This window comes from Papio anubis, chromosome 5, assembly GCF_008728515.1.
Source record: "Papio anubis isolate 15944 chromosome 5, Panubis1.0, whole genome shotgun sequence".
NCBI classification, from domain to species: domain Eukaryota; kingdom Metazoa; phylum Chordata; class Mammalia; order Primates; family Cercopithecidae; genus Papio; species Papio anubis.
The window spans coordinates 103,641,981-103,664,620 of record NC_044980.1 but is presented as its reverse complement, the minus strand read 5'-3'; positions in this window follow the sequence as shown (position 1 = coordinate 103,664,620).

Below are 22,640 nucleotides of genomic sequence, written 5' to 3'. Positions count from 1 at the left end.
TACAATGGATTTTGGGGACTTGGGGAGAAGAGTGGGGGGGGGTTGAAAGACAAAGGCTACAAATAGGGTGCAGTGTATACTGTTCGGGTGATGGGTGCACCAAAATCTCACAAATCACCACTAAAGAACTTACTTATGTAACCGATAACCTATGGAAAAAAAATTATCTTCCAGGGTAGTCTTGAGGAGGAAGGGGTGCTGTGAAGGATTTTCCCAAAGCCACCATACCCTTAAAGGAATACTGCTAGCAGGCACAGGAAGCCAGGTGGGACAACTCCAAAAGTCACCATAAAAAAAAAAAAAAAAAAAAAAAAAAAAAAAAAAAAAGCCCACCATCACTAATCATCGGAGAATGCAAATCAAAACCACAATGAGATACCATCTTACAACAGTTAGAATGGCTATTATTAAAGAGTCAAAACATAATAGACACTGGTGAGGCTGTAGAGAAAAGAGGATGCTTATACACTGCTGGTGGGAATGTAAATTAGTTCAGCCACTGTGGAAAGTAGTTTGGAGATTTCCCAAAATACTTAAAACAGAACTACCAATTGAATCAGTAATTCCATTTCTGGGTATATATCCAAAAGAAAACGAATCTACCAAAAAGATACATGCACTTGCATGTTCGTAGCAGCACTATTCAGAATAGCAAAGACATGGAATCAATCTGGGTGCCCATCAATGGTGGATTGGATAAAGAAAATGTGGTGTACATACACCATGGAATACTAAGTAGCCATAAAAAGGACAAAATCATGTCCTTTGCAGGAATGTGAATGCAGCTGGAGGCCATTATCCTAAGTGAATTAATTCATGAACAGAAAACAAATACTGCATGTTCTCATCTATGAGTGGGAGCTAAACATTAGGTACTTATGTACATAAATATGGCAACAGTAGACACTGGGAACTACTAGAGTGGGGAGTGTGGGAGGGGGCAAGGGTTGCAAAACTAATTGTTGAGTACTATGCTCAGTACCACGATGATGCGATCATTCATCATTCATATCCCAAACCTCAGCTTCACAATGTATCAAGGTTACAAAGTTGCACACGTACCCTCCAATCTAAAATAAGTCGAAAAAGAAAAAAAATTCTCTGTAATACATCTCTTGGCACAGCCATGTAAACCAAGAAGAATTTCTTCTTCTTATGGGAAGAGAGACAATTAATAAATTATGCTTGAAGCAAGGTTGACTAAATAGTCTTATACTTTTTAAAGTTTATATCACAAGGAAATGAGTAATAGTCAATTATTCTTCAATTAAAATCCTTTTAAATTAGGAATATTATTTTCTCTTTTTCATATACATGGCTAAAAGAGATGTTAGTCAATACTTTGTTACTATGTGTCCATAAGGCAAAAGGAAATTGGAATTTGCTTACATCATCAGTTTAAGATTTCTACCCCAGGACAGCATTCCCTCTCATTGCTAGAGTTCCTGTTTATTAAGAAGCAAAGCCATTAATGTGGCCAAAAACTCCCTTCTCTAGGCAGAGAGCTGAAAACACTGCAAAGAATATCTGTATGTTTTAGATATTGAAATGGAACAGAGAACAATAGACATAATTCTAGACTAATATGTGTGTCTGCATTTTCCTTTTTTAAGAAAAAAGTTCAAAAGTAAAAAAATTAAAATAGGAAAAAAGCTTATAGAATGAAGATATAAAGAAAGAAAATATTTTTGTACAGCTATAAAGTGTGTTTGTGTTTTAAGCTGTGTTATTACAAAAGAATCAAAAAGTTTTAAAAACTTTCCGAAGTATTCTGTCTTATTTCCATGACCAGTTTGTAGTTCTCCTTGAAGGGGTCCTTCACATCCCTTGTAAGTTGTATTCTTAAGTATGTATCCTCTTTGTAGCAATTGTGAATGGGAGTTCACTCATGATTTGGCTTCTGTCTATTATTGGTGTTTAGGAATGCTTGTGATTTTTGCACATTTATTTTGTATCCTGAGAATTTGCTGAAGTTGTTTATCAGTTTAAGGAGATCTTGGGCTGAGACAATGGGGCTTTCTGAATATACAATCATGTCATCTGCAAACAGAGACAATTTGACTTCCTCTCTTCCTATATAAATACCCTTGATTTCTTTCTCTTGCCTGATTGCCCTGGCCAGAATTTCCAATACTATGTTGAATAGCAGTAGTGAGAGAGGGCATCCTTGTCTTGTGCCAGTTTTCAAAGGGAATGCTTCCAGCTTTTGCCCATTCAGTATGACATCGGCTGTGGGTTTGTCATAAATAGTTCTTATTATTTTGAGATACGTTCCATCAATACCAAATTTATTGAGAGTTTTTAGCATGAAGGGGTGTTTAATTTTATCAAAGGCCTTTTCTGCATCTATTGAGATAATCATGTGGTTTTTGTCATCGGTTTATGTGATGGATTAGGTTTATTGACTTGTGTATGTTGAACCAACATTACATCCCAGGGATGAAGCTGATTTGATTGTGTTGGATAAGCTTTTTGATGTGCTGCTGGATTAACATTCCACACTCATGGATAGGAAGAATCAATATTGTGAAAATGGTCATATTTCCCAAAGCAATTTATAGATTCAATGCTATCCCCATCAAGCTACCATTGACTTTCTTCTCAGAATTAGAAAAAGGTACTTTAAATTTCATATGGAAAGAAAAAAAGCCCATATAGCCAAGATAATTCTAAGCAAAAAGAACAAAGTTGGATGCATCATGCTACCTGACTTCAAACTATACTACAAGGCTACAGTAACCAAAACAGCATAGTACTGGTACCAAAACAGATATATAGACCAATGGAACAAAACAGAGCCCTCAGAAATAATGCCACACATCTACAACCATCTGACCTTTGACAAACCTGACAAAAAGAAGCAATCGGGAAAGGATTCCCTATTTAGTAAATGGTGTTGGGAAAACTGGCTGCTCATATGCAGAAAGTTGAAACTGCACCCCTTCCTTACACCTCATACAAAAATTAACTCAAGATGGATTAAAGACTTAAACAGAAAAAGTAAAACTATAAAAACCCTAGAAGAAAATCTAGGCAATTACATTCAGGACATAGGCATGGGCAAAGACTTCATGACTAAAACACTAAAAGCAATAGAAACAAAAGTCAAAATTGACAAATGGGATCGAATTAAACTAAAGAGCTTCTGCACTGCAAAAGAAACTATCATCAGAGCGAAAAAACAACCTACAGAATGGAATAAAATTTTTGCAATCTACCCATCTGACAAAGGGCTAATATCCAGAATCTACAAGGAACTTAAGCAAATTTACAAGAAAAAAAAAAAAATCAAAAAGTGGGCAAAGGGAATAAACAGACAGTTCTCAAAAGAAGACGTTTATGCGGCCAAAAAGCATATGAAAAAAAGCTTATCATCACTTGTCATTAAAGAAATACAAATCAAAACCACCATGAGATACCATCTCATGTCAGTTAGAATGCTGATCATTAAAAAGTCAGGAAACAACAGATGCCAGAGAGGATGTGGAAAAATACAAATGCTTTTCCACTGTTGGTGGGAATATAAATTAGTTCAACCATTGTGGAAAACAGTGCAGCAATTCCTCAAAGATCTAGAACCGGAAATACCATTTGACCCAACAATCGCATTACTGGGTATATACCCAAAGTATTATGAATCATTTTACTAAAAACACATGTATGCATGTGTTTATTGCAGCACTATTCACAATAGCAAAGAGTTGGAACCAACCCAAATGCCCATCAATGATAGACTGTATAAAAAAAAATGTGGCACATATATGCCATGGAATACTATGCAGCCATGAAAAGGAATGAGTTCATGTCTTTTGCAGGGACATGGATGAAACTGGAAACCATCACTCTCAGCAAACTAACACAGGAACAGAAAACTAAACACCTCATGTTCTCACTCATAAGTGGGAGTTGCACAATGAGAACACATAGACACAGGGAGGGGAATATCATAAACTGGGCCCTGTGGCAGGGTGGGGGGCTAGGGCATAGCATTAGGAGAAATACCTGATGTAAATGACGGGTTGATGGGTGCAGCAAACCGCCACCGCACATGTATGCCTATGTAACAAACCTGCATGTTCTGCACATGTATCTCAGAAGTTAAAGTATAATTTTAAAAAGTTTGTAAAGCAAAAATATTACAGAAAGCTAAGGGAAATGTATTGGTAGAAAATTATTTTTAAAATAAATTGAATATAGCCTAAGTGAACCAAGTGTATACTGTTATGAAATCCACAGTAGCACACAGTCATGTCCTAGGCCTTCATATTTACTCACTACTCACCCACTGATTTATCCAGACCAACTTCCAGTCCTGCAAGTTCCATCTATGGTGAGTACTATAAACAGGTATGTTATTTTTAAGCTTTTATACCATATTTTTCCTGTGTCTTTTCTATGTTTAGATATGTTTAGATACGTAAACACTTACTATTGCATTATAATTGCCTACAATATTCAGTACAGTAACATACTGTGCAGGTTTGTAGCCTAGGAACAATAGGCTATACTGTATAGCCTAGGAATGTAGTAGGGCATATCATCTTTGTGTAAGAACACTCCATGATATTTGCACAGGGATGAAATCACCTAAGGGCGTATTTCTCAGAACACATTCCTATAGTTAAGTATTGCATGACTGTATATGCATATTTGTTTGTTCTAACTTCAATGGAAAGAAGTACTGATACTTCTTACCTGTGATCCCAAGATATTTGTTAACTTGGCCAAAACTGAGACCACTATCCCTTTTTAATATCTTATTAAAATAACTTAATCTAACTGGGTTTTCTGCCAGGTTTTGATTGAATTAGTCTTAACTTACCCTGCAACTTGCTTAAAAATCCAAACTTCTTTCAGGACATGTGGTGTGTGTTGGGGGGAAAGGAGGAAGCATGTTTAGTAACTTTTATTATAAACATTCAATCATGCAAGCAATATATGAAAATATTTTCTTCATAAAATATTAAGTTATATTTGAAAATTGTAGCAGTTGCCTCTGTTGTATATTCTTCCAAACATTTTCTATGCATTTGTATGCAAAAGTATAGTTTCTTGGGCAATATACAAATATAAATATACACGTGTATATATAAAATATAGTTACATTTATGTTTGCATGTGTGTGTTTTAGAGTGGGTTTATTCCTATTTTCTTTACAAATGATAGTAAATGCTGCATCCCCCTTTTAAAATTGCTTTTCTTCTCCCTTCTGCATTGTATTTGATAATCTGGATATGAATTAGTTATAATGTTGTAAACTTCCAATTATTCAATATTAAATATTATTTTAGTATTGCAAAATTATTCCTATATATGTCTTTTTGTAAATATGTGCAAGTGCTGTTTCCAGACTGTAGATACCTAAAAAAAGAATTCCTAGGTTTTCAGATCAGTGCATTTAAAAATTTCAATGGATATTGCCAATATTTTCCTTATATATTGTACCAATTGGTCCCATCTCCAGAAGCATGTAAGAATCCCTTTCCTCCTGCAAACTGCCAATACTTTTTATTATGAATTTTTAAATTTTTTTACCAATATGAGTAAAAGATGGTATCTCTTTGCTGTTTTAAATTTCAGGACATTTATTCATTGTCAGCTTTGTTGCTTTGGAAATCCAGATCAGGTTAGGTATTTTATCCATCTACATTATGGGATGTCTAAAAGCAAGGGTATGACAGGGTATAGGATTTCAAGACAAGGCACAAGAGTAAAGGGAAAATATGAGAATAATCTAGAACTAGGTTATTCTAGAACTCAAGTCTAGCAACAGTCCACACCCTATCTACATGCAGACTATGAAACCCTAGCAAAAAGCCTCTCATTAAAATTGTGATGGGTAGGGAAATAACACCACCATAAAAGAACCATCTCTAATGTATCTTATGTAAAAGTTGAAAAGTAAATGCAACTATACAAGGAATGGGAGAACAGACTAGACTTTGATTTCTCCTTTGAATAAAGAACCTTAATTTCCAATTCAAAACATGTTGTGCAGAGGTCATATTTTCCCACCAAAGTTTGCTGTGCATACTTTTTGCTTACTTTCTCTAAAATGTTATATCCATGACTCATGTCTCTTTATCAATTCTGTAAAACTCTGTAGTTTTCTGTTTCTACATGCTGACTTCCCTGAAGAGTAGATTTTTATCTTTTTAAATTTTCTCTCCCCAAATTACATCACTAGAAATAAATTTACCAAAGTCATCAAATACTGTTTATCTTGATCCACGTAATCCACAGAAAAGTTAAAATTAATTAAAGTCACAGTCACCAAAGTGACTAAGTGGACCATTACAAACTACAAAAGCCAAATCAAATGAATGCCCGTCTTTGCCAGCCACTGGTGCAACAGCTATTAGTACAAGGCAAGGCTAAGCAATTGATACACATCATTACCATTAGTCAGATATAGTCTTTAACACCACATCTAACCTTTTGTATTTGTGCTAATAGGCTTGCATGTGGTAGAGTGAGTGGGAGGAAGAGCAAACACTTGTAAAGACAAAATAAACTCACATCTACCCTAACAGTGCCAAAAAGATGACTTATCTCTAAGGAAGTTATGTTCCCAAACTCTAAAGTTTGTCAGTCTAAGTCTAAAATCATAGGGTTGGGTTACAGATAAGACAATTACAAAACTCTGGGCTTTTTAAGCTACTTGAGGAGCTCCTTGTGTCTATAAAGCTTGAGGACTTAGTTATTGAACCCTGTGAGAGTTTTATATGGGAGTTTTTCCTGGCAATTCAAGCCATTTGTTAGCATTAGTACTCTGTCAACAAATAATTATAAAATTTTCTTCCTTGGCTAACCTACAAAAGTAATGATTGAACAGCCAATGGGAGTAAAAAGATAGATAGCATCTCTACTCACATTTGAAAATTCAGAAATGCTTTATTTCCTGTGAGTCAGCCTTAGGTAGCAAGTTACAGTGAAGTTTCAGAGTATTTACTAAGTGGGAAAACCTCCAAGGTTCTGGCAGTATGTTGACTGACAGTCCTGGTTTTTATTGCTTTGAGTTTTCCTTTTTGAAAAAAAAATTTCTCTAGAAGGTACTTCAATAGGATATTAGAAGAGACTGTTTTATAGATATATTCCTTAATCAGCAAGGCATGTTTCAAGTAAGTACCCTCAGTTGACCCCTTTAACCACAGAGGCAAAAAGAATTAAATCTGTATTTGCTTGAGGAAAGAGACCAGGGAAACCAAACTAAAATGACATTTGGAGATGTGAGAAGAGAGAAAATAGCTGCATGATTTTTCATCTAGGACAAGTACTGTCTCATGAGATATATACACAATCAAATTTTACTGTAACTATGCAATGAAGAAATGGTTATAATTGGAAAGAGAAAATCCAGAAAGAAACAAAAGAGAGAAGAGAGAGTTTATAATTTTTAGAAGTGATAGCATTAGCAGCAAAGAAGATGTAATAAAATAATAAGAAAACAGATTAATGAACAAAGAGAATTCAATTTGTCAAACATTTATCAGGTACCTCTTAGAGCAAAGAAATGGACAAAATGTCGAGTTCGAAAATTAATAAGATCAACTTTCTTATAACAGTTGCCTTTTATTGAGAACCTACTATACATCACAACCTTACACACATTTTATTACATTTTTCAACATTTTTGTTAGGTTAGTATATTACTATTTTTGTTGGGTGAGGTATATTACTATTTTTATTTTATCAAAAAGAAAACTGAAGATCAGTATTTAAATAACTTTCCCAAGAACAAACCAGTCATGAAGAGTGCAGGTGGCATTCACAACCAGATTTATTTAATTCCAAAATTCATTTTCTTCTTATTACAAACTTCTCAAAGTCAGGCACTAGGCAGTTTACAAATGAAACAAGAAGTGATCATGAGGACAACTGAGAAGGAACTAAGAAAAATGAGAATGGGAAGGTGTTATAATTTGGATGGTTGGTGCTTTCAAAATCTCTTCTTGAATTTTGATCCCCATTGTTGGAGGTGAGGCCTAATGGGGAGGTGTTTGGGTCATAGGGCAGATCCTTCATGAATAGATTAATGCTCTGCCTTTTTGTGGTGGGGGAGGTGAGTGAGTTCTCACTCTATTAGTTAAAAAGAACTTGGCCCCTCCCCACCCCCTCTTGCTTCCTCTTTCACCATGCAATCACTGCACATGTGATTCCCTTCACCTTTCTCCATGAGTGGAAGCAGTCTGAGGCCCTCATTATGCTTCTTGTACAGCCTTCAGGACCAGGAGCCAAATAAGCTTTTTTCTTTATAAACTGCTCAGCCTCAGATATTACTTTATAGCAACACAAACAGATTAAGACAGCATGGGAACTCCAGTGTGTTAGTCCAAGTTCTCTAGGGGAGCAGAACCAATAAGATATATGAACATATAAAAGGAAATTTCAGAGAGAGAATTGGCTCACACAATTACACAGCAAAGTCCCAAGACAGGCCATCTGCAAGCTGGGGAAAGACAGAGGCAGTAGGGGCTCAGTCCAAGTCCAAAAGCTTCAAAACCAGGGAAGATGACAATGCAACCTTAAGTCTGCAGCTGAAGATCTGAGAAGGAGTCCACTGGTACAAGTTCTAGAGTCCAAAGGCCAAAGAAGCTGGAATCTGATGTTCAAGGTCAGGAAGAGAGGAAGCAAGTGTCCAACACAGGAAGAAAGAGAGAGCTGGAAGATTCAGTAAGCAAGTTTATCCCCGCTTCTTCCATTTGCACTGTTCTAGCTGTGCTGGCAGCCAATTAGATGGTACCCACCTACATTGAGAGTGGGTTTTCCTCTCCTAGTTCACTGACTCAGATGTCAATCTCCTCTGGATATACCCTCACAGTTATATCCAGAAAGAATACTTCACCAGCCATCTAGGCATCTCTCAACCCAATCAAGTTGACACCTAGTATTAACAATCATAACCCCTGTTCAGGTATATGGTATTTCAGTCCTATCCTAGTCTTATTGAGGCACAGACAGGAATTGATGATTATAATGATAATCCCAAACCATAAAAAAGCTGTTTTGATTTATATTCTCTACTATCTAAGGAATATAAAATATATTTTAGAATGTCTTATATAATTTATTCAATTTCCTTCTGTCACACTTCAAACATATTTAGGATTGTGCCCTTTCTTATTTCTTTTTTACAGTATCAAAGGAAAAAGTTTCTTCCTAATTTCTTCTCTCATTGAATGTTTCAGTCCATGACAGGAACTATGCTGAACTTTAGAGAGAAAATAAGAAGAGAGACAGGATCCCTGCCCGTCCATATGGACTCACATTCTGTAAGAGGGGACAGTTAACAAAGAAATACATAACATTTTATCAGTTGGGATTTCTGCCAAGAAAAAAAGAAACAAAGATCTGTGATAGATAATGTGATGGAGAGCAAATTTAGTTCAGGAAATTATTTCGTTTAGGATTAATTCTCCTAGTATCAATTTCTGTGTTAGTGTTTCTAGTTGCAAACAAAACCTCTGTAAGTAGTTTAAGAAGAAAAATAATATATTACATTATATTACATACTTTGCAGCATATCTGAGTGAGAGCCAATGTTTGTGGGCCTGCTGCAAGAAATAACAAACAAGCCACATCATACCATGATTTTGGCAATGATCCTAACATGCCACCACTGCAAACAGACATCATAGTTCATAAAAATGATTTTGCTCCATCATTACTAATCCTGGAAATAAAAACATATTGGTCTGATGGGCTTCCCTTTGTGGGTAACCTGATGTTTCTCTCTGGCTGCCCTTAACATTTTTTCCTTCATTTCAACATTGGTGAATCTGATGATTATGTGTCTTGGGGTTGCTCTTCTGGAGGAGTATCTTTGTGGCGTTCTCTATATTTCCTGAATTTGAATGTTGGCCTCTCCTGCAGAAACCTTACAAGCCAGAAGGGAATGGGGGCCAATATTCAACCTTTTTAAAGAAAAGAATTTTCAACCCAGAATTTCATATCCAGCCAAACTAAGCCTTATAAGCGAAGGAGAAATAAAATCCTTTTCAGACAAGCAAATGCTGAGAGATTTTGGCACCACCAGGCCTGCCTTACAAGAGCTCCTTAAGGAAGCACTAAACATGGAAAGGAACAACCAGTACCAGCCACTGCAAAAACATACCAAATTGTAAACATACACACTATGTAGAACCTGCATCAACTAACGGGCAAAACAACCAGCTAGCATCATAATGACGGGATCAAATTCACACATAACAATATTAACTTTAAGTGTAAATGAATTAAATGCCCCAATTAAAAGACATGGACTGGCAAATTGGATAAAGCGTCAAGACCCATTGGTGTGCTTTATCAATGGGTGCACAGGAAACCCATCTCATGTGCAAAGACACACATGGGCTCAAAATAAAGGGATGGAGGAATATTTATCAAGCAAATGGAAAGCAAAAAGAGCAGGAGTTGCAATCCTAATCTCTCATAAAACAGACTTTAAACCAACGAAGATCAAAAAAGATAAAGAAAGGCATTACAGGTAAAGGGATCAATGCAGCAAGAAGAGCTAACTATCCTAAATATATATGCACCCAATACAGGAGCACCCAGATTCATAAAGCAAGTTCTTAGAGACCTACAAAGAGACTTAGACTCCCACACAATAATAGTGGGAGACTTTAACACCCCACTGTCAATATTAGACTGATCAATGTGACAGAAAATTAACAAGGATATTCAGGACTTGAACTCAGCTCTGGACCAAGCGGACCTAATAGACATCTACAGAACTCTCCACCCCAAATCAAGAGAAGATACGTTCTTCTCAGCACCTCATCACACTAAGTCTAAAATAGACCATATAATGGGAAGTAAAACATTCCTCAGCAAATGCAAAAGAACAGAAATCATAGCAATAGGGAAAGGATTCCCTATTTAATAAATGTGTTGGGAAAACTGGCTAGCCATATGCAGGAAACTGAAACTGGATCCCTTCCTTACACCTTATACAAAAATCAACTCAAGATGGATCAAAGACTTAAACATAAGACCTAGGAAAAATCCTAGAAGAAAACCTGGGCAATATTATTCAGGTCATAGGCATGGGCAAAGATTTCATGTCTAAAACACCAAGAGCAATGGCAGCAAAAGCCAAAATTGACAAATGGGATCAAATTAAAGAGCATCTGCACAGCAGAAGAAACTATCATCAGAGTGAAGAGTCAACCTATAGAAAGGGAGAAAATTTTTGCAACCTATCCACATGACAAAGGACTAATATCCAGAATCTACAAAGAACTTAAATAACTTACCAAGAAAAAAACAAACAACCCCATCAAAAAGTGAGCAAATGATATGAAAAGACACTTCTCAAAAGAAGACATTTATGCAGCCAACAGACATAAGAAAAAATGCTCATCATCACTGGTCATTAGAGAAATACAAATCAAAACCACAATGGTCATACAAATCATACCATCTCATGCCAGTTAGAATGGCGATCATTAAAAGTCAGGAAACAACAGATGCTGGAGAGGACGTGGAGAAATAGGGACGCTTTTACACTGTTGCTGGGAGTGTAAATTAGTTAAACCATTGTGGAAGATAGTTTGGCAATTACTCAAGGACCTAGATCTAGAAATACCATTTGACCCAGCAATCCCATTACTGGGCATATACCTATGGGATTATAAATCATTCTACTATAAAGACACATGCACATGTATGTTTATTGAAGCACTATTCACAATAGCAAAGAGTTGGAACCAACCCAAATGTCCATCAATAACAGACTGGATAAAGAAAATGTGGCACATATACACCATGGAATACTATGCAGCCATAAAAAAGGATGAGTTCATGTCCTATGCAGGGACATTGATGAAGCTGGAAACCACCATTCTCGGCGACCTATAACAAGAACAGAAAAACAAACACCGCATGTTCTCACTCATAAGTGGGAGTTGAACAATGAGAACACATGAATATAGGGAGGGGAATGTCATACACTGGAACCTGCTGGGGACTGGGGGGGCTAGAGGAGAGATAGCATTAGGAGAAATACCTAATGTAGGTGATGGGTTGATAGGTGCAGCAAACCACCATGGCACGTGTATACCTATGTAACAAAACTGCACGTTCTGCACATGTACCCCATAACTTAAAGTATAATAAAAAAAACTTGGTTACATCCTCACCAAGGATGGATTTTGTGATATTTCTTAATTTTCTGAGCCAAAGTCTCACATAGGTACATTAACTATGAATTCTAGGTCGTGTGTCTCTGCCTTCGATGCAAAAGATCCTGGAAAAGTGATTCCTGGCTTCTATGTTGGAGAGATAGGATTCGGTATGTGAGGCGGTACACAAATACAAGAAGGCTATTCAAAAGATGGTGAGCACCATGCTACAATACCAACAACAATGGCAGGCACTGCTAGCTGCCTCCCCAATTTCTTTTTTTTTTTTTTTAAATTTATTTATTATTATTATACTTTAAGTTGTAGGGTACATGTGCATAACGTGCAGGTTTGTTACATATGTATACTTGTGCCATGTTGGTCTACTGCACCCATCAACTCGTCATTTACATCAGGTATAACTCCCAATGCAATCCCTCCCCCCTCCCCCCTCCCCAATTTCTGGTCTCCACTTCTTCCTTAAGGACACAAGCCTCAGTAACAGGACCCAGGATGTCAACGTGCTCAGCTATAAAATACTTCCTTGCTTTCCCCAAATTCCTTAAAGTGAGGAATCCCCATCTGACGAGCCAATAAGACTAGGGAAATTCTGCTGGGGATTTCAAGAAAAGATTTTCTATCTTTTACACAGCTGGCACCCCATTTATTTCTCATTTCTCCTTTTTCCTTTCTGTTTATAGTAATTTGACATTAGGATGGAAGTACAGTAGCTATGTTGCCACCATGAGGCAACAACCATGAAGTTAAAAGCTCACATGCAAGAGATGGCAAATTAGAAAGGTAGAAAGAACTGCTGCCCTGTCCCTAGATGCTCTATCTTCAGACTTTATGTTATAGTGAAGAACTCCATTATTATTAATATTTTTATTATTTGAGGTACTCTATTATTTAAGATACTCTTGGCCAAATCAGTCTATTTCTTGTTACCAAATATTTTCCCAACTGAAATAACCACAAAGAACTTAAAATTGATATTCATTTTAGAAAGATCCAAAAGTCATTTATAACTTCATCAATTACTTGAGGTAGATTGACTAATTCATATATTACTAAATAAAAATAGTATAGCTATAAAAGAAGATGTTCTCCCTATGGATTAGAATTGAAAAGAGATTTAAAAATTTTCCCAAGAAAGTTTACCTTAATATTATATGTATGTAACAATTTCAGTGGAGTGTGTGGAATGCACTCTTTTGAATTATGGCTTGACTTGTATTGTGTTAATGGACTAATTGTGTTCCCCCTAAAATTCATATATTGGAGCTCTAACCCCAGGTGCTTTAGAATATGTCTGTACTTGGTGATAGGACCTCTAAAGAGGAAATTAAGTTAAAAGAAGGCAATTGGGATGGGCCCTAGTGCAATCTGACTGGTATCCTTATCAGAGGAGACTGGGACAGACAGAGACACCAGCGAAATGCATGCACAGACAAAAGGCCATATGAGGAGACAGCAAGAAGGCAGCTATGCCTTCTGCAAGCCAAAAGAGAGAGGTTTCAAAAGAAACCAACCCTGCTGACACCTTGATCTCTGACTTCTAGCCTCCAGAACTGTGAGAAAATACATTTCTATTGTTTAAGACAGTCAGTCTATAATGCATTATTATGGCAGCCCAACAAAACCCTAATGCTTATTATTATTCATATAGATAAAGATAGCTATAGAGACATAAAGATCAATAGAGAGATTGATACACACACATATGTAGTGAGAAGATAAGCTCCATGAAGACAGGGGTTTTGTTTGTTTTGTTTAGTGATATCTCTTAGTCATCTGGAACAGTTATTGACACAGGGTTGGTGCTCGATAAATATTTCTCATTGAATTGGTTAATTCTGTTGGACTTCTTTGTATAACGCTTTAAAGATTTTTCTTAAGACACATCATTATCTTCAGAAACTGGGTTCAGATAAAGTGAAGAGATGAGTTGATGATCTCCTTCCTCTTGATCCCCAATGAGATCTAGTCTGGTTACCCTTAAATTTCTTAATTTCCAGACAGGTTTTTGAGATGCAGTGGAAATATTAAGATGTTCCCATCTGCATATCTCTGAAGGAGGCATGGGTGGGCATCAGCCTATTACCTGGAGGTAACCAAAGCAGGCCTAATAGCTCTGGAGGGATGGAACAAATATGGATTGAGCCTTTCAGGTAATAGATAACATATCATCTCAAATCATTTCAATGACAAATATTTTCTCTTTCCCTAAATGTTTGTTTATTTACTTTCTTTTCCTTTTATAACTGAGACATTTGTACTTTTATATAACAGAAATCACACCACATGAAGAACATTCTCATTTTTTTTAGAACTGTATATAACTCATATGGACATACTATGGTATATTCAATCATACTTCTTCGTAAAAGCATTTTTATGGTTTTCAATATTTTACAATTACAAACAAAACTGAAATAAATAACCATGGAAATACATATTTTAATTTCATTCAAGGTGTATCTTTAAGGTAAATTACAACGTTTAAGAGATTGCTGGGTCAATAGTAATTGTGTATCTATTTTTTGTTAGATGTTGCTAAATTCTCCCCCAAAAGAGTTGTATTAGTTGTATTTCTACCAGTAATGGATGAGACTATTTCTCCATTACCTAGCCAAAAGACGTTGTCACACTTTTAAATTTTATTTAATCTCATTTGAGAAATGGTATCAGTGTTGTTTTAATTTACATATCTCATTATGAGTGAGGTTGATAATTTTATTCTATACTTATAGGTCATTTTTATATATTGTAAATACATTTTCTGTGCTATATCTTTTGTCCATTTTCCTATGAAATTCTTTTTTTAACTTTGTTCCATCGATTTTTAAGTTTTTTACATGTTAGGAATAATAGATCTTTACTATGTTGCAAATAGCTGCTTCTAGTGTCAGTTGTATTTTGAGTATGTTTATGGGTTTTTTGACATTTAGATTTTAAAAATTTTATATAGCCACATTTTTTAATCTTATATTTTACGGTCTCTAGATTTCCAAACATAGAATACATTTCTTACATCCAGGTTATAGAGAAATTCACCTGCATTTTCTTTTAGTACTTATACTGTTTGTTTTTTCCTTTTCCTTTCTGGTTTTTTTTTTGTTTACATTTAGTTTATTGATTCATTTATAGTTTATTATTGAATATAGTCTGAGGTATATATTTAATTTTGCTTTCTGTTTATTTTGTTATAATTTTTCTTTTTTAAAGCTTAGAATTGAATTAATTTATTTTGAATATTTTGTTTTATTGATAAAATTATCTAGTACTATGAGTTTTTCTTTGATCATGCTTTAAATGTATTCCATAGATTCTAATATGTAGCCTTATTATCAATATTTCAGATTTTATGTCTTCTTTACCCAAGAGCTATTTAGTAAAGATATTTATCAATTTTTAGGGAAAAGGACATTTTAAAAATTTTTTGTTAATAATTTCTAGCTTTTTTTTTTTTAATTAATGGTAGTTAGAGAATACTGCTTATATTTCTACTTAATGGAACTTACTGATACCGACTTTGTGACCTAACATATGATCAACATTTGTGAGCATTCTATTAGTACAAGGTATTTCAATGATATGCTATTAAGATATAACATTTGATCTATATTCATAAAGTCTAAATGATGGTTTATGTTGTTTAGTTCTTTAATATCAGCATTTATTTTTATCTATTTTATCTGTCCTCCTAAGAATAGCATATTAAAATATTCTGTCATTGGCTTCCATCTGTTTCATTACACCCCAAGTAGTTTTGCTTCATAAATGGTTGCTGTGTTATTTGGTGCATGTATATTCATAGGTATCATATACCCTTTCACAAATTTTGATTCAATATTTAAATGAACTCTTCTGTCTATAAGTTTATACTGGTATACATAAACAATTGAATAAACTGCAGAAAAGAGAAAGTTCCTTCTTACAGTTTTCCAACTAGTAAATTTAAAAGATAGAAATAGAGAATTAACATTGAACTAACACCACAGTAATAATTTTTGCAGGCAAGATCCATCAATGGATACCAAAGTTAGTGGGTAAAATTTGAAGATAAATAGAATTTGCAGTTTCAAAGTATATCTTTTAAGATATTTATATTAACTACAAGGGAAAAGACAGTAACTTTACAGAGGAGAAACTCAGCTGACACCAGCTTCCCTGAGTATTTAAGGTTAAGGTCACCAGTCATAAGACATAGCAACATATGAATCCCTTGATGAGAAAAAAACACAATACTATTTCTGTGGCAATTGTGCAAAAAAACAAAAAACAAAAAACAAAAAACCACACACACACAATCTCATTTCAAGCATAAGAAGACATTAGACAAATCCAAATTGAAGGGTAAACTGTGAAATAACTTATTAGTACTCTTCAAATTCTCAAGATTATGAAAGACAAAGATTGACTGTGGAACTTCGACTATTAAATGTAATGTGAGATCTTAGATAGGGTCCTGGAACAGACAAAAGACACTAAAAAAGGTAGGAAAAGGTGAAATTTAAACAAAGTCTCTGGTTAATAATTCAAATGTTAATTTTCTGTTCTTGTTTATTTTACTGTGATTATGTATGCTATTTAACGTTATAGAAAATGAGTTTAGAAATCAAATAGTTTTTTAAATTAAGAGACTTCATTTTTTAGAGCAGTTTTAAATTTACAGAAAAATTAAGCAGATAGTACAGAGTTTTCTCATATACTGCCCTGCTCCCTGCTACATTTTCCTCTATTTTGAATTTATATGATACATTTGCTATGATTAGTGAACTGATATTAATGTATTTTTATTAACTGAAGTCCGTACTGTACATTAACTTTTACTGCTTGTATTGTGCAGTCTATGGGTTTCAATATATGTATAATGTCATATATCCACCATTATAGTATTATACAGAATATTTTCAGTGCCCTAAAAAGCCCCTATGTTTTACCTATCCATTCCTCTCTCTCTTCCTTACTTTTTAACCAGTGGCAACCATTGACCATTTTACTGTCTCTACACTTTTGCCTTTTCTAGAATATCATATAGTTGCAATCATATGGCATATTATCTTTCAGACTGATTTTTTTCTTTTAGTGTATACATTTAAGTTTCTTCCATGTCTCTTTGTGACAATTTATTTTTCATCACTGAATAGTATCCTATTGCACGTATGTACCATAGTTTGTTTATCCATTCAATTTTTGGCAGTTATGAATAAAGCTGCTATACACATTCATGTGCAGGTTTCTGTGTGGACATGTTTTCTACTCAGCTAAATACCTAGAAGCATGATTGCTTAATTGTATGATAAGACATGTTGAGTTTTAAAAGAAACTGTCAAACTGTCTTCTAAAATGGCTGTACCATTTACATTCCCATCAGTAATGAGTGAGAGTTTCTGTTGCTCCACAACCTTAACAGCATTTGATGTTGTCAGTGTTTCGGATTTTAGCTATTCTGTTAGGTATATAGTGTCATTTCATTGTTATTTTAATGTTGAACATCTTTTCCTATGCTTATTTGTCATCTGTGTGTCTTTTTTGTTGAGGGATCTGGGTGTCTGTCTGCTCAGATCTTTTGCTCACTTTTTGATTGGACTGTTGATTTTCTTGTTATTGAGTCTTAGAAGTTTTTTTTGTATATTTTAGATATATGACCTTAATCAGATTTATGTTTGGCAAATATTTTCTCCCAGTCTGTGGCTCATCTATTACTTAGGTTTTGAAAGTGAATACTTTAAATAGAGATCAGAGATTGGAAGAATTATCAAATGTTGCCTTATTTGGCTATACGGTGTACATAGATGTATGTCACTATCAATATTCCAATTTTATTTTAAGTGCGATCAGATATTTTTACAGATTCATCATAAATAGAGCCTTTTTGTTGTACTGGGAAAGAACCTAACCTTCAGGATCTAATTAAAGAAAATGCTGCTGTCAAAAATAGGCAATGGATATCATTTTCTATTTACCTTCTCTTTGGTTTATTGAAGGCTGAGAATAATGTCAGTGTTGTGGATTTTTCTGTAGCAGTCATGGCTTTGTAAATGAGAATGAACTTTGTAAATGAGAATGAACCTCTCTCATTATTCAATGCGTGAGCATACCAAGTTTATCCTTTCCCCAAGATCCAGGCCCATACATCTTTCTTCTCTGCCTGGCTCAGAACTAATTCAGCTAGCCGAAAGAAGTCATGTGCTCATCAGTTGCAGCACATCATAAGCCTTTTTAAGAAAATAAAATGCACCTGGGCCCTATGTTTCCATTGTTGGATACAGAAATCTTGTCACTAAACGAGTAATTAAAGAAATCACTATTTCAAACACATATTTTCCCTGGGCACTGTGTGTTGGAGGGAGACATGGAAAGTTTCCCTTTATCAACAGGTTAGATCAGGTGAATTAGATTTTACAACAGCCAAAAATAGAGTTTGCTTAATACACTTGATACATTTGTTTTAAAATCGTTTCAATCAGATTCCAGTAAAATCTGACTTGGAGGCAGAGAGATTCTCTGAATAGTCTTACAAATGTAGGTTTATTTTGAGACTGTTAGCCATCAGTCGAGACAGATCTCTGGATGGTTCCTAGCTTCAGGTTAAATTTCAGGCTGACAATTCTAGAAGTTCTGAACTCATTTGATAAATATGAGAATATGATTATCAAAAGGACCTCTTCTACACTGTAAAATTATAATCTACTCTTAAGCTACTTGTTTGTAGTAAGTAAATTCAATTTGTACTTTTGAATATTTATATCTACCAAGAAATGTGCTAAATGCTGGAGTGAGATGGGGTGATAAATTTTTGTTATAATATTGTTATATTTTTAAGTTATATATATAAGTTATATTTACATGTAATAATATATAAAATAAGAATAATAATGTCTACCTCATGGGGTCCCAGTGAGGATTAAATGACATAATACTTACAATATTTGTAAAGCATTTAGTACAGTGTTTGGCACACATCTGACATTCCATAAAATCTAGCCATCATTATGTTGGAGATTACACTCTTGTTGAAACAATAATAAACGTAGTTGTTAAATAAGAATCCATGATACTTGCCAACAGATGTGATCAATAAGACTTTGAAGAAGAAAATATCGATGTGAATAGAAGCAGCCTGGGAAAGCTTGGCTAAAAGCCCTTTGTGCATGTGATAGCGTCTTATTGATAGCTCCCTCCTGCCATTTCATCAGGGTGTTTAGGATATAAAAAGTGCTCAACGAACATTTGCTGTTTGAGTGACTTAAGATTTGAGTTGCAAACCCCAAAGATGGGAGGACTTGTATAGGTAAGATGAGAGGATACATTCTGGGTAGGAGCAGAATTTTGACAAAGATGTAAAGGTAGGAATAGGAGTGGTATAAGTACTGATGTAGCAGCACTAGCCACTGCTTATGTAGGGCGGCAGTGAGAGTAGTCAGAGAAAGGCTGGGAAGAGACAGCAAGACTTGAGGAAGACATTAAGAGCCTGGAGGGATATTATGAACTTAACAACTATTTTATGGGCATTGGGTGGTCACTGAAAGTAACTGAGCAGGGGAAGCAATGCTAATGAAATGATAATTAAAGAGAATAATATTACTGTAGTGTAGAATTATCAAAAGGTAAGGCTGTAGGGAAGACCTATTACTTACATGTGAGATAATAACAACTTATGGTAGAAAGGACATTGGAAAAGTGAACATTTTCAGTATTGTGGGTTTTTAAAAGACACTCTCATGTAACCTTCAGTGAAGCAGGCTTTATCCTCATTTTACATATGAGAAAACTGAATGTCAGAGCTCTCATTAGTGTGGCATGTAACCAGAATTTGAAGCCAGGTTTTCCAGGCTCCAAAGGCATGGTCTTCTTTTATAATAGGACTTAGATAATTGACTATGAAAGATCTGGGGAGAAAATGAAGATGATTTCAAATTTTGATTGTATATGATTGGAAAATTATGACACTATAGGAAAGGAAGAACCAGTTTACAAGAAAAACAATAAATTTAGCTTTTAATACATTGAATTTGAGGCAGCAGTGGGGAACACAGTACCAATGCAAATGAAATAGGGATATGAGTCTGGAGCTTAGAGGTGATATCAAGACTGAAGATACATATCGGGGAGTCAACTGAAGTAGTACATAGTGGGAAGACATGTTCTAGGTACAAAATAGTAAAGACTTAGAACAGAGTTTGGAAAATGCTAAGGACAATTGAGAACTGAAGCCAGTGAACAAGACAAAAGATGGAATGAACACAGAAAGTAGCAAGTGAGATAAGGAAAGTATAAATAGTTTTTTGTTTGTTTTTGAAATAGAGTTTATCAAGTGCCACAGAGTTCAGAGTTTCAGGTGTTTCTATGTATAGATATGTATAGAAAGGAGAGACTCAGTGATAAATGAAAGAGAAAAGGCAGGGTGATGTAATGGGGAAAAAGACTAGTCTGGGAGTGGGAAGAACTGGGTTGCAGTAGCAGCTCTGTTATTCTGTGACCTTAGTAAACTCACCAAACATCTCTAGGATTCAGTTTACACATTTATGAAATGAGAGGTTTAATGGGAGATAACTTCTAAAGGTCACTTGACACTTGAAAGTGCTGAAATCCTTAGCTAAAAGGGAACACGTTTGAAAATATGTAGACAAGAATGAGTGCACAATTTTATGGTTGATTCATGTATTCCACATTTATTATGTCCGTGTAATTTATCTATATCTATGTATGCATAGTGAAAGTGGGGGAGAAAACATGATCTCTGGTGCAAAATTTAGAGAGCTTGAGAGATGCTCACAAACTACAAGGTCCCTATATTACAAAGAATTGAGAAAGGTTTTTACCAACTTGGAGAAGGAAAAGGAATGCAGAGGACTGTGGAAAGACCTACCAAAAACTCTCAGAAGCCTTCCATTGTAGGCTCCAGTAAAGATTAAGCTAAGAAGCAATTTGTCAGTGAGAACGTGGTGCTCCTAGCCCTTCTGTTGTATGTCCTTGTCTCTTGTAACCACTTTGACTTAAAATCTATTGTCTTTGATAATATAGCCACCCCGTTCTTCTCGTAATTTACATAGAAAATCCTTTTCTTTTTCTTTCAAACTCTTTGTGTCTTTATATCTAAAATGAGTCTCTTGTAGACATTGTACAGATACGTCATTTAAAAAAATCAATTTTGCCACTTGATGGCTTTTATTTGAAGTACAGATGATAGACTTTTGCCATTTAGCTATTTTGTTTCTGTCTTTATGCTTTTTACTTCTCAATTTATATATCACTGTCTTTTTTGGTATTAACTGATTTGTTTGGTAGTGTAACTTTTTTTTTTTTTTTTTTTTTTTTTTTTTTGAGACAGAGTTTTGCTCTTGTTGCCCAGGCTGGAGTGCAATGGCGCATTCCTGGCTCACTGCAACCTCTGCTTTCCAGGTTCAAGTGATTCTCCTGCCTCAGCCTCCCTAGTAGTGTACCATTTTGTTTTCCTTATTCCCTTTTCTGTATGTTTTTAAAGCCATTTACTTGGTCCTACAAGGGCTACAACTAACATCTTAAACGTGTAACAACCAAGTTGAATATCAACTTAATTTCAATAGTATACAAACCCTCTGCTCCTATATATCTCCATCTCTCTTGCTTTATATTGTTCTTGTCATAGATTATATTTTTATATATTGTGTGACCATTAAAATAGATTCTACTTTTATGCACTTGCCTTTTTAATTATACAGGAGAGAGGAGTTACAAATTAAAAGTACAGTAATACTGGCTTTTATACTTACCTATATAATCACATTTACCTGTTATTTCTTTATATGACTTCAAGTTACTGTCTATTGTCTTTTCTTTGCAGCCTGATGTACTCCCTTTATTTCTTGTAAGAAAGTTCTATAATAACAAACTTCACTAGGTTTTGTTTATCTGGGAATGTCTTAATTTCGCCTTCATTCTTGATGGGTAGTTTTGCTAGATATAAAATTATTTAACTTTTTAAAGTAATTACTTATTTCCAGCATTATAAATATGTCACTTTCCTCCCTTCTAGCAAGTTATGTCTGTTCTATTCCTTCTAGAACCAAGAGTCAGGTCCCATACTGGGCACCCAAGCTGCTGTTTTTTTAAGACCGCCATGCCACGATCCAGAGAAGACGGGAGCCAAGGTAAGTCAAAGCCACAAAGCTTTCCTACCAATAAGTTGCCTTTTTCTTGATATAACATTCACATGGTTGCTGTAAACTTTTGACTGTTTTCCAGAGTCTGACAAAGTGGGTTCTGACAGTTTCTGGTTGTTTTCTTCTCTTTCCATGGAGGGATGGGAGTCTCGAGCTGCCTACTTGTCATTTTTCTGTTGTTACTCTCCCAGCTGCGAAATGCAGGACAAATCACCGCCTCTCTGTATCTATTTCATTCTTAATCAAACAGCACAACTCCAAAACTGTCACAGGGATGTTGTGAGGAAGCTATAGAGATTTTTAAAAACAGTGTGCAAAAAAGTTTAACTTCACATATTTTTGTTGATCTTCATTTCTACCTAAA